The sequence below is a fragment of the Protobothrops mucrosquamatus genome, unplaced genomic scaffold (assembly GCF_001527695.2).
Source record: "Protobothrops mucrosquamatus isolate PMUCROS unplaced genomic scaffold, P.Mucros_1.0 scaffold_144, whole genome shotgun sequence".
NCBI classification, from domain to species: Eukaryota; Metazoa; Chordata; class Lepidosauria; order Squamata; family Viperidae; genus Protobothrops; species Protobothrops mucrosquamatus.
Genome location: NW_015386220.1, coordinates 323567 through 337053, shown reverse-complemented (window position 1 = coordinate 337053; position 13487 = coordinate 323567).

Here is a 13487-nt window from a genome sequence, read left to right as displayed (position 1 = left end):
AAACTTCCTGACAGTGAGAACAATTAACCAGTGGAACAACCTGCCTCCAGAAGCGGTGAATGCTCCAACACTGGAAGTTTTTAAGAAGAGACTGGACAGCCATTTGTCCGAAATGGTATAGGGTTTCCTGCCTGAGCAAGGGGTTGGACTAGATGACCTTCAAGGTCCCTTCCAACTTTACTATTATTATTATTATTATAGATAATGTTGTCTTGATCAGATAGATCTGCTCAGACATTATGAATACAAACTATGAATATTGAAAGGACAAGAAGCAATGTATGAAAACTAATCAAGGAGAGAAGCAACCTAGAACTAAGGAGAAACTTCCTGACAGTTAGAACAATTAACCAGTGGAACAACCTGCCTCCAGAAGCGGTGAATGCTCCAACACTGGAAGTTTTTAAGAAGAGATTGGACAGCCATTTGTCCGAAATGGTATAGGGTTTCCTGCCTGAACAGGGGGTTGGGACTAGAAGACCTCCAAGGTCCCTTCCAACTATGTTATTCTAAAGTAGTTAGGGCTCTTGTTATTCAATCATTAAGTTGTGTCCAACTCTTCGCAACCACATAAACCATAGCAGGCCAGCCCCCTCCCCCCATCCTCCACCGCCTCCCAAACCCATGTTCACCACACAGATAACACTATTAACCATCACATCATCCTCCGCCATCCCCTTCTTCCTTTTGCCTACAATCTTTCCCAACAGTCCTTGGGATTTTTACGAGTCCTCTCTTCTCCTTTGGTGGCCAAAGTATTTGAGCTTCAGTTTCAGTATCTGCCCTTCCCAAAAAAAAAACTGTTGGGGTTGATTTGCTTTAGGAAGTTAGAGCTCTACTAAAAACATTAGAAGAGCAGGCATGATATTTCAGATGCCAAGAATCAAGAAGAAGAACCTACAACGTGCTGATGAAATACACATGAATGAAGAATGGAGAAGAACCCAGGTTCAGTTCTTTATCTGAGGTCGTTGATTGTGCTGAGATCTCAAGGTGGGCATCTAATACCACTTTCTGCCATTGTTTCTCCATAAAAACATTCGCAGGAGGATTGGGGTGAAAGACCATGACTAGTTCAAACTCATCTAGTGAGTTTCCAGGGAAAAGCATACATCTCAGTTTGGATTTTCTTAGTCTAAGTTCTAAACTGAGAATTAACAATTGGAATTAACAACATTTTTATGGCTCCTGGAAACTTAGGGGAAATCCAAGGACTTCCAACAGGTTCTAGACAGTAGCTATGCACTTCCACTTTATATTATTTTGCTGATCTCTACCACTGCTTTTACCAAGGGCCATCAGAGACCTTGTTTTTCAGGCACACTCTGTTAGTTTCCACTGAAAACTGGGGAATCTTCCATACAATTTCTCAGGATCGCATCAGAGGAAAATCAAGAATGGCTGAAGCACCACAAAAGACTACGCATGTTTCTCAAGCAGACAGGGTTGTTTTCCATTGCAACTTCAACCCGTGTTGACTTCAACTTCTGGAACTCTCAACTGCATTGATAGATCTGGAAGAGGGATAATTAGGGAATGGGTTTTCACCTTTCTGCTCCATTCCCGGGGAACACTCAGATAGGGGTCAACTGGATCAAAACTTCATTGGAACCAAACAGTTTGAATCTGTTTCTGGAACAGCAGCAAGATACGGGCTATATATACTTCTGGAGGAGAGTATTTACCATGGGGTATTTAGCATCAGATATGGTGCTGGCTGGTAGCTTGATGGACCCCAAATCAGATTGTACAAATCCGTGGGAGTCATGAGGATCAATGGCTATTAGCTCTGACAGCAATGTCACTGCCTCTGGAGGCATCTGCTGAGAAACCAGTGGACTTCCTTATGCAGTTGATGGCCACTGTGGGAACAGACTTTTGGATTGGATGGACTGGGGGTTTGATCCTGCAGGACACTGCTTAAGTTCTTATGTTCTTGTTCCAGGTAAATCTTGCCATCTCCTCTGTATCTCATGGACCTCACCAAGGAGGGGAACTTTCATTAGAACTTGTGTCAGTGAGCCAACCAAGTAGACACATTCAATTCCAGTAAGGCATTGCCTCAAGTCTCCCATGGGTGGCTTAACCACAACCTGTTGTTCTTCACAATCCTGGGTTCATACAATGTTCTAAGCCATTAACTAAGCAACCCACATTTTGCCTTACAGCAACATGGGAAAACAGTCTGCAGGGCTTAGGAGGTTTACTTCTGGAATATATATTTTTCTTTGAATTAGATTGGATCTGTACTCCTTGTCTCCGGAGGCAGACACATCTATTCTTCCTTCAACTCTGCTGTCTTCCAGTTCTGAGAATACTTAGTTTAACAAGTAAGTAGAAAGCCTTATTAAAGCCCGCTAATTTTTATACGTCACTCAAACCGTGAGTCACTTTATTTTTCATTACTGCTGAAATCTCCTACAGGAACCCACATATTAAGTTTCTTTATTTTCGGGTGGTCATTGTACAGTAAAAATTAGTCGACAAAGAAGAGGAAAGGAAATAACGAAGTCTTAATCTCTCGTCAAAAGACAACATAGAAATAACGATGGAAAAGGGAAAAGTGTTCCAATAACGTTGTGTTTTAGTAGTCCTATATATTCGTAGTTCATTTAAAGTGTAGTCGAGATTCGTTGAAATTTTCACAATCGAATTAACATGTTTTACACACACACACATACACACACATATATGATAAAAATAAATAAACGCGAGCACCAGGATAAAATTAAACTAAAAACGTTTAATAAAAATGCTTTTTATATATATATATATTTCTGGAAGAAAGAAGGAGGGGAAAAAAGGAGGAGAACCTGTTTGCAATTATTACTTCTGCTCTCCCTAAACACTTATATTACTAAAGTGAAATGCCTTCTAAACACAAAGACAGATCTGGGAAGTAATTATAGAAATGCATTCAGGGGCAATAATTCTATATTAACTGTCAGCAGTATACATCTTCTGGAAAAGCACTTGTTATGAAGGAATTATGTATGTCACAGGCAGAGATATTAAAGGCAACTGAAAATTGCAAGGATATATTAAACTTAACTCCAAGTCCCTCATCGGGGTTCAATTTATGTTTAATTTGTTACCTTGAAGTTGAGCCAAGACATATAAGAACATCTGTTAAGCGATGCAAATATGCAGACAATTCCACCAATTTCTATTTGAGAGACTTATATTAAATCTTTTTTTGAAAAAAATAGAACACACCACTAGCAGCATTCACACTTGCAATATTCAGTTTTGCTAGGGGGACAAATTGAAGACAAAAGAGATTTGGAGCAGGAGACGGCAGTTTTGGGAAGGAAGGAAGGAAGGAAGGAAGGAAGGAAGGAAGGAAGGAAGGAAGGAAGGAAGGAAGGAAGGAAGGAAGGAAGGAAGGAAGGAGGCATCACCAGAAAGTCCCCATGATTGTAGTACCTTATTAAGAATCACTCAACACATTCAGTCTAGGTTTGTCTGCACATCATGTCAAGCAACAGATTGGGGTTTTGAAATCATGTAGCAAGTTTAGTGTAGTGATTAAGGTGTCAGGCTAGAAGCTAGGCATTGTGAGTTCTAGACCTGCCTCTGGCCAAAAGCCAGTGGATGCCCTTGGGCCAGTCATTCTCTCTCAGCCCTAGGAAGGAGGCAATGGCAAACCACTTACAAAATCTTACCAAGAAAACTGCTGGGACTTGTTCAGGCAGTTGCCAGGAGTCAGTGCTGACTCAAAAGAACAGATTATCTACCTACCTACCTACCTACCTACCTATCTACGTCTGTCTGTCTGTCTGTATCTATCATTTCCCCTGGTTTTTTTTTAATGATTCTATTTTATCTCATCCCCAAAATTAAATCAGCCTGATTTGCCAAGTTTTCAGGCCAATATTAGCCTCCTTTCTTTACCAGTGGTGGGGACTGAGAGGGGAAGTCAATTGCCTTTCCCACACCCATCCCAGTTAAGCACACCAGAACTGGAGCACGCCAGAACGGTCCTGCCGCGTCATTGACATCATTTCATCATCACAGGGTTTACTGCCGTTTCTTAGAAAAAGGTGACCTGGAGCTTCAGCCTGGACTCATCAAAACTTGCTCGCCTCTAAACTATTATGGGAAGTCAGACCCAGGGCAATTTGCTTGCCTTCAGCTTCCCACCTTGCATAAAGCTAACCATTATGGCTTAGCATTGTGTTGGAATCTGGCCCCTGAAATCTTTTGAAATTAAAATGAACCTGTCCTCAAGACTGCCACAAAGTTGGGGTGGGGAGCAAATTTTCCTAAGCATCTATCTACCCATTTATAATTGCAGGGTTTTCTTTTGTCTCTAAAGTTACAATTCCTTCTTTTCTCTCAACTCCCAGTGTGCAGAAAGCACGCACTTCATCGCCATCCTACAGGTTTTGCCATTAGACCTGGCTAAACGACATAACTCACCGTCTTCTTCCTCACTGGCCATGCTGGCTAGTCCTGCTGGGAACTGTAGTTCAGCAAGATCTGGGTGCGCCAGTCCTAGGTTAGATGCTCCCATTAGGTGGGCCAAGGCCTTGAAGGGAGAAGCCAGCCAAGTGTTAACTGAGCAACGCTCAGTCAAACACACAGAGACTCAAAAGGAAAACACTTGAAACAATTAACAGGGATCTCGCCAGAATTTTCATTAGTGATGTTTTTATTTGCCTGGGTGCTCCCTGCTTCTCATATTTCTTCCAAAGATCCTTAATTGGTCCTCTGGTCTATGAAGTAAAGTTCCTGGAGTTTTCTCGTTCTCAGAGGAGACTCAGCCAAGGTGGGGAGAAAGGACTGCTCATAATATTGTTTTCCAGACAGAGCTAATAGCCACCATCTTCCACTAATGAAAATATGTTGGGGAGAAAAGGCTGCTGTTGTAATTAAACTTGAGAAGAGTTCAATTGGTGGGGGAAGAGAAATTAAATTTATTTACATGCTGTTCTGGTGCTGATGAAGCATTAGCTATTTGGGAGGCCTCCTAATTAACCTTCATTTAGTTCACGTCCTCTTTTTTTTTGAGATGCGTCTCCTTCTACAATCGGGAAAATGATTGTTATTATTACCTACTTGCTCAATTTATATCCCACTTTCCCACGGAGACTACACACTCAAGACGGTCAACATTTTGAAGCAACCCAAAAGGTCTATCAATCAAGAGGTTGCGAGGACCGGCCTCATCATCCTCATCTGGAATAAGAAAAACAAACAAACCAACACAGTTTTTTTCAGGCCCAAAATTTGTGCCTTGAACCTTAAGTCCTTGAAGTTGGGCGTTGGAGATGCTGGAAATTAAAGGAAGGGAAAGCCACTTTGAGAACGTGATTCTGAAAAGAAGCATGGGAGAAGGCTTGGCCGTGAGGAAGATGAAATTATGCAAAGATAAGTCTTTACTTTCACCCACTCAATGCATTTTCTTGTTGATGTTCACATCTCACTCCCTGAATGCCTCTTTTTTTTCCAGAGATCTGATGCCAGGAAAGACCATTTCCCTCTAGACTTCTTCATCTACAGAGAAATGTTCAAAGCAGGCAACAGAAGTGAGCGAATCCCACAGTGAACTCCTTAAGTAAACTCACTGAAGGGAAGAAAAAACCTTACATCTCATGATGATCCATTCTTTTTTCCAGTGTCTACCTTGGCTGTCTAGACCAGGGGTAGGCAACCTTGGCTCTTTTATGACTGGAGGACTTCAACTCCCAGAATTCCTGAGCCAGCCATGCTGAGGGGAAAGGGAGAGTTTCCAAGCTGAGCCATGCTGGCTCAGGAATTCTGGAAGTTGAAGTCCACCAGTCATAAAAGAGCCAAGGTTGCCTACCCCTGGTCTATACCAATATGTCTCAACCTTGATGACTTTAAGATGTGTGGACTTCAACTTCCAGAATTCCCCAGCCAGTTATGCTACACATCTTAAAGTCATCAAGGTTGAGAAACATTGGTCTAGACAACATATTTTACCCCTCCTTTGTAATTATTTATATACTTTTACATTACACATCTTCCTATGGAACACACGTGCATCTGGTTGAACAGAAATATTTCTGTTTTTTTCCAAGGCACCATTTCATCACCTCCATTAACCTTCTGTTATTAAGATGGAAAATGTTGCTTTCTCTTAATTTTTTTTATGAATGTGTTTGGAGTTTCAGGAACTGCTCCCAATGTTATCTTCTCCTCCACCGTTCCATGATTTGGTCTATCTAAATTGCCACTTCTAATTTGTGCACATCAACTGGCGTACAACAGGAGGCTCCAGACTTTCAGAAAGAAAGCTACATCTGACATCATTGCTTCCTATTTTCTCAGCTCCAAACACGCTCCCTTAACTTAAATCTAACAACAATTGAATGATGACATTGTTACCAGCTCATGGTCACAGACACACAATATCTATATATTGTTGCTTTTGAATCAAATTGTCCTATAGAATAGACAAAGTATTAATACACAAGAGAAGATCAATCTTGCCTATCATAAATGGAGGGCAATATTTGAGATACACTGAAGTAGTAGTAGTAGTAGTAGTAGTAGTAGTAGTAGTAGTAGTAATAATAATAATAATAATAATAATAATAATAATAATAATAATAATAATAATAATAATAATAATAATAAAGTTGGAAGGAACCTTGGAGGTCATCTAGTCTAACCCCCTGCTCAGGCAGGAAACCCTATACCACTTCAGACAAATGGCTGTCCAATCTCTTCTTAAAAACCTTCTGGAGGCAGGTTGTTCCACTGGTTAATTGTTCTAACTGTCAGGAAATTTCTCCTTAGTTATAGGTTGCTTCTCTCCTTGATTAGTCTCCATCCACTGATCAGACCATGATGATCAGACCTTCTTGGTTGCTTCCACATACCAACTAAGATATGGTATGTAATTCTGACATGTTGAATAAGCCATTGTGTCTAAGTTATGCAAAAACCAACCCATAAATCATGAGTTTAAAGCCACAGTTTGTGCTTTACACTAAGCCAAAGCCAGCAAAACCACAGTATACTGTATTACAAAGTGTGAATCCTACCAACTCTAACTTCAGGAATGAAACAAATTTAGTTTAGCCTAAAGTTTGCTCCTGTAATTGGGAAAACTCAACTCTTTCGCTAACATTCGGGTTAATGCTATTGCAATTTCGTATATTCTGGATTTTTGAAACTTCACTTCTAAAATAAGTGAATGTGTAAAGGTGAAAATATATAATGTTGTTCTAAACACAATAGGTCTGTCCAAAAGACCTCTCCTTCGTTTCCTGCAGAGGGACATCTTTAGCACATGTCTGTCCGGAGAAAAAGAAGACTGGCTGGTGAACAATTTGGAAAGAAAGCAGGTGCCAGGAAAGAACCGTATATCACAGCCTGCTTTATTTCAGTCCCTTCTCAAAACCTAAGGCTGGAAAGTGCATCTAGCAATTGCAGAAAAGTTCCACTACAATATTAATTTCCCTGTTTTTCTGTGCGTGTCAAGAGGATGAGCAAAAGAAGGTTTTCCATCACAGCTCATTTCATGGCCAGAAGTACAAATTTGCAAAAATTTGTGCTTGTGTGACTCATATTTCTTTGACCAATTACTCATTGCCTTCCATTCAGGGCTTCCCCACTTTTTCCCAAATGAGTCTTGCAATTATTATTTCAGGAACTCAGCAGTCCCCAAACCTAACAGGATGATCAGAGGAAGGAGGGGGGGGGGAGAATATTTGGTGATATGAAACATCTTTTCTCCTTTGGAAAAATACAGATTGGATCTTTTCCCGATTCCTGCATGATTAAGAACTGCAGTATCTCAATGGCTCACAAGTACATTTACAAGCATTCATGACAATTGATAACCCTGAATACAATTTCTTCATGATTGGCTACTTAGATTTATAAACCATGAATTAGTGTTATGTGACTCCTGTGAACTATGGCTAATTCAGCAAATGATAGCTTGAATTCAGCCCAGGAAGAGTTAAAAAAAAAAAGATTGTTACATAAGAATTCTTGTTAAAAGTATTCCAGGAAGTTATCAAGAACTGGCAGTGAAGAAAATCTATAAAATAAAATAAATAAAATTGGCTAAAATTTGTCTGAAATGGTATAAGGTTACCTGCTTGAGCAGGGGGTTGGACTTGATGACCTCCAAGGTCCCTTCCAACTTTTTATTATTATTATTATTATTATTATTATTATTATTATTATTATTATTATTATTATTATTATTATTATACCATATAAATTGATTCCTTCCAAGAGTGCATCGACGGAATTATAAACAAATTATGGTAGGACACAATTACTCCGCCCTTTGGATGCAAAGTTTTCAGGAAATTGGGAAATTTGAAATTGGGAAATTTCAAATGCTTGGATAATGATCTTAGCCACTGCAGGGGTTTCTGGTGAAGAAGATCAAGATGGTGGTTGTGATAATGCAAAGCTCACCTCTTTTTTACATCTATTGCACACAAACTGCAAAGTATCACATTGACTTTTTGTACACCAGGTGTGAATCTGACTGGGGTTTTGGTTTATTGCCCAGAAAAACTTACAACATTTATAATAAACAGATTTGCTTCATTTTACTAATTGACATGCTTGCTTTAACAAAACACTGAAAAATTAAAATTTAAAATTTTTGCTTAGATTAAGGATATCTGAAAATGTAGGAAATTAGCCTGGCAGCAAATTTAACAAGCCAATTTGAAAAGAATGCTACAATGAAAGATAAATGCATTTAAATAGGGCTACGGTCATTTACATATTGCAAAAAGTTTTTATTCCTTTAAATTTCCTTCATCACTGTAAATGCCCCCTGGATAATAATATGGAATAAGGATGTTCAAAATGTTTTTACTTCTCTTTAAAACCCTGCCTCTATTTCAATCTGGATGCATATTGAAGTTTTTTTTCCCCCATTATTTTTTTATTTCTTTTTTTAGGTTTGAAATTTTATTAATGCAATTAAAAAAAATCTGTAGTCAGTCTTTATTTTGGCCAATGACCAGCTACAATCAAGAGAAGTCAAGCTAATAAATACAAAATAAAAAAACATTGTTTCAGGTGACTTCCTAGATACGAATATAAAATATTGTGACAAAGTCCCAAACTGACTTCCTAGTATGATTTAAAACTAAAACTGTCTTCACTCTTTCCACCCAAATCTGGTTCACTTCCAGATCCCCAAATCATATTATAGGGTGTTAACCAGCAGCCAGCTTCACACATTGCATACAGCCACAATTTGCTAAGTAAGACACAATTTATTGACGTCACTTTAGCGTATTAAGCATTGCTTCTTTAGTTCTGGTTCAGGGCGATGCGCACAATCCATTTTTATGATCTGTCGTCTACATTTTACAAGGAGGACAGAAAACTTCACAATTTACACAATTTGCACCTCTGGTTCAACCAGAGGAAACCACCAGGTGATGTCACTAAAATGGCTAAAAGTTTGTATCCTATTTGGAGAGGGATGAGATTTAGGTGAATGGAGGCACGATGGCTGAGGAATTCTGGGAGTTGAAGTCCACAAAGGGCCATGTTTGAAGACCCCTGATCTAAATGTAGATTTCTAGATGGGTCCTCATCTTCAGCTTCCTAGTTTACCTAGGAGAACTGCAAATAACTGAGTCCTGAAATCTACTTAAAACACCATTGCATAGAACATAGAATAATAGAGCTGGGAGGGATCTCAGAGGTCTTCTAGTCCAACCCCCTGCTAGAGCAGGAGACCCTATACCATGTCAGACAAATGGCTGTCCAGTCTCTTCTTAAAAACTTCCTGTGTTGGAGCATTCACCACTTCTGGAGGCAGGTTGTTCCACTGGTTAATTGTTCTCACTGTCAGGAAGTTCCTCCTTAGTTCTAGGTTGCTTCTCTCCTTGATTAGTTTCCATCCATTGCTTCTTGTCCTGCCTTCAGGTGCTTTGGAAAATAGCTTGACTCCCCTTCTTTGTGGCAGCCCCTGAGATATTGGAACACTGTCATCATGTCACTCCTAGTCCTTTTTTTTCCCCTAGACTAGACATACCCAATTCCTGCAACCGTTCTTCGTATGTTTTCGCTTCCAGCCCCCTAATCATTTTTGATGCTCTTCTCTGCACTCTTGCAATAACTTCCAAAATCTCTTGCAGTACCATCTCATTTTGCTGCAGAATGGCAAGCCTCTGAATAACTCCATGCCTGAATTATTACAGTACCACCCCCGTAACCCGCCTTTTCGAGAAATATTTTCTGGCGATACAGCCTGCAGTTATACGTTGCGTTGTCCATGGTTCTCCGAACAAAAGCAATGGAACCCATGGAAGCATCAAGGGAAGACGCCAGACGCCTGCTCATTTGGAAGAGAAGCTTTGTTCCCGCAGCAGGTGGTGCACACCTATAATACCACATCATCCGGGACGTTAAAATCGATCTACGCAATGTCTGTTTCCATGACAGATGCAAGTGTGCTTAAAGCACCACCATACGGAACACAGCGGTGGGCTCTGAAAGAAACCCACCTCTCAAAGAACTTAATTTTTTTTTGGAGTTCTCTGTGTCCTTAAGGTGAGGCAGCCACGGGATGTCAGACTCTAACAGAACCCTGAATCCCAGGAGATCTCCTGTCACTTCAGCTAGCAGCTTAACCGTTCGAAAGAAAAGCATTCCGGTTTCTATTGGGTTTGCCCAGATATGAACTAAAATTCAGTCAGAGGAAGTAATCTCTTACAGCCAAAAGACAATGTCCCTCCGGGCTCTTTGGAAGATGAGATGAAAAGCAAAGCTTAACTCTGTCTTTTAGAGTTGCGACCTTCTTTGGCGACCTTCTGACAAGCCAAGTCAAAGGGGAAAGTTGTGGTGGATGTTGTTGTTGTTTTTAAAAGGCAAAATAAAAAGGCCATTCTTTTAACACAGTGGTTCTCAACCTTTTTAATGCCGCGACCCCAACCGGTCGTAAGTCGAGGACTAAACCGGTCGTAAGTCGAGGACTATCCAACCAGTCGTAAGTCAAGGACTTTCCCTGCCCGGGAGCGCCGCGCATGCGTGGTTCTGCCCCCTGCGCCAGCCGAGGCGTAGCTGGCAAGCGGCAGAGACGGAGCAGGCCGACCACCAGCTGGCCCAGCCCAAGGGAGGTAAGGCACCTGCCGGAAAAGGGGAAAAAATGGCGGACAGCCTTGCTTGGTGACCCCCGTGAAATGGTCGATCGACCCCAAATGGGGTCGTGACCCATAGGTTGAGAACCGCTGTTTTAACAGTTGTTCGTAACTGTCTCATTTCTTAAAACAGAGCTAGAGGTAGCTGAAGTTCTAAAATCTGCATGGAGGACCATGGAGATTGTGAGAATCCCTGCTAAGTGTTGAGGACATTGATGTATCCTCAAGATGTGTCATTAGAGGAGGAGACAAAACCAAATCAAGACGAAGAAAGAAAATTACCTCCAACAAAAAGAGCACACAGAGAGTCCTTATCTTACAACCATTTGTTTACAGACGGTTCAAAGTTACAAAGGCACTGAAAAAAGTGATGGAGGACCATGTTTCACACTTATGACCGTTGTATCCCCACGGTCAAAATTCAGATGCTTGGCAATCGGCTCATATTTATGACGGTTGCAGCGTCCCAGGGTCACGTGATCCTCTTTTGCAACCTTCTGACAAGCCAAGTCAAAGGAGAAGGCGTATTCGTTTAACAACCGTGTTGCTATCTTAACAACTGCCGTGATTCACTGAACAACTGTGGCAAGAAAGTTTGTAAAATGGGGGCAAAACTCACTTGTCAACTGTCTCGCTTAGCAACAGAAATTTTGGACTCCGTTGTGTTCGTAAGTCAAGGGCTACTTGTATGCATTTCTCAGCGACCCAAGACTCAAAGTCAATGTTCTGGATAGACGACAACATCGTAAAAAAATCAAGTATTTAACTTGAAGGATTTCTGTGCTCTTCTTCATTTTTTTTCTTGTTGGGGATACAATTTTATTATTTTATAAACCGACTGGAGTGATAGAATGTCACTTTCTAAAGAAGGACATTAAGCACATATTCTCCCCGAGCAGAAGATAAACACCGTACATGAGACTTTTGAGTAGAACAAGATGGGAAGCTGGAGGACGGAGGATGAAACCATTAAAAAGCCATAAGGTACAACCGAGTATATTATGTGCGGAATGCCTCCATGGTGATGTACAGTCCCCAAAACAGGTCCTGCGATTCCCTTGGGCTGAACTTTCATTACCTTACTTTATGATCTTCCTGTTTGCATTGGAACCAGTCAAGTGATGTAGAGCTTCAATAAAAGATGGAATAACCATGTTTTGCTTTTCATTTTGTGCCCTGGCTCAAACCAACATCATCCCTCTTGCCCTTCTCTGTTGACCCCTGTGTGTGTGTGGGGGGGAAACTTCCACCTGCTAAACCAGATCATTTTGTGGGATATTCTGAATTCTCAGAATTCCTCACATGTTGTTCGTCAGTTCAAAACTGGAACCCCCAACGGGAATCTAGTTAACTGGTTAGATAAAAAATTAGCTTAACGTGATTTGGAAATTCAACCATTCTAAGGGGAAAAGGAGGGGAAGGAAGGAGAGGGAGGGAGGGAGGGAAGGAAGGAAGGAAGGAAGGAAGGAGAAGGGGAGAGAGAGGGAAAGGGAAAGGGAGGGGAAGGGGAGGAGGAAAGGAAAGGAAAGGAGAGGAGAGGAGAGGAGAGGAGAGGAGAGGAGAGGAAAGGAAAGGAAAGGAAAGGAAAGGAAAGGAGAGGAGAGGAGAGGAGAGGAGAGGAGAGGAGAGGAGAGGAGAGGAGAGGAGAGGAGAGGAGAGGAGAGGAGAGGAGAGGAGAGGAAGACCCAATGCAGTGGGATAACACAAAATACTACAGCATCGAATTCACACTTGATTAAAGAGAAGGGGAAATCCCACTCACACCCGTTATTGTATAATTACATCAGACATGAAAGTGCCATGATACCATTGCAAAAAACTTTGTAGCTGGCTGTGTGTGAAAAAGTCATAGCTAGGTACAGTGCACCAGTTCCCCAGAGAGCGGAGCAATATTAGTCTTTGGGTTTTATTAGCCATATGGAACCAATCTAGTCCCCGCCTTGCAATGGCTGGGTTGAGAGTAAAGACCAAAATATATTTCGCGCTGAGCAATTTATTCTGTTTACCTGATTGGGTTACGGTCGAGTCCCAGTTCAGTGTGAAGTCTGGTGTTTCACCCTCTTCGACTGAAAGAAAGCAGAAAAGCTACAGTGAGGTTCAAGGGAAGAATAAGCAGATTTTTCACAAGAATCATCCCAAACCACTTAACTTTTTTTATTTTTTATTTATATATATTAATAATTAGATTATTTATTTATTTATTTGATTAAATTTATATACCGCCCTTCTCCCGGAGGACTCAGGGCGGTGCACAGCATATTAAAACAAATAACAATAAAATACCAGAATAAAAACCCCTCTAAAACCAAATTAAAAGCCAAATATTAGTAGCTGTGTAATAATTAAAATTATATTAAAATCATCCCTAACTAAAATCCACCCTAG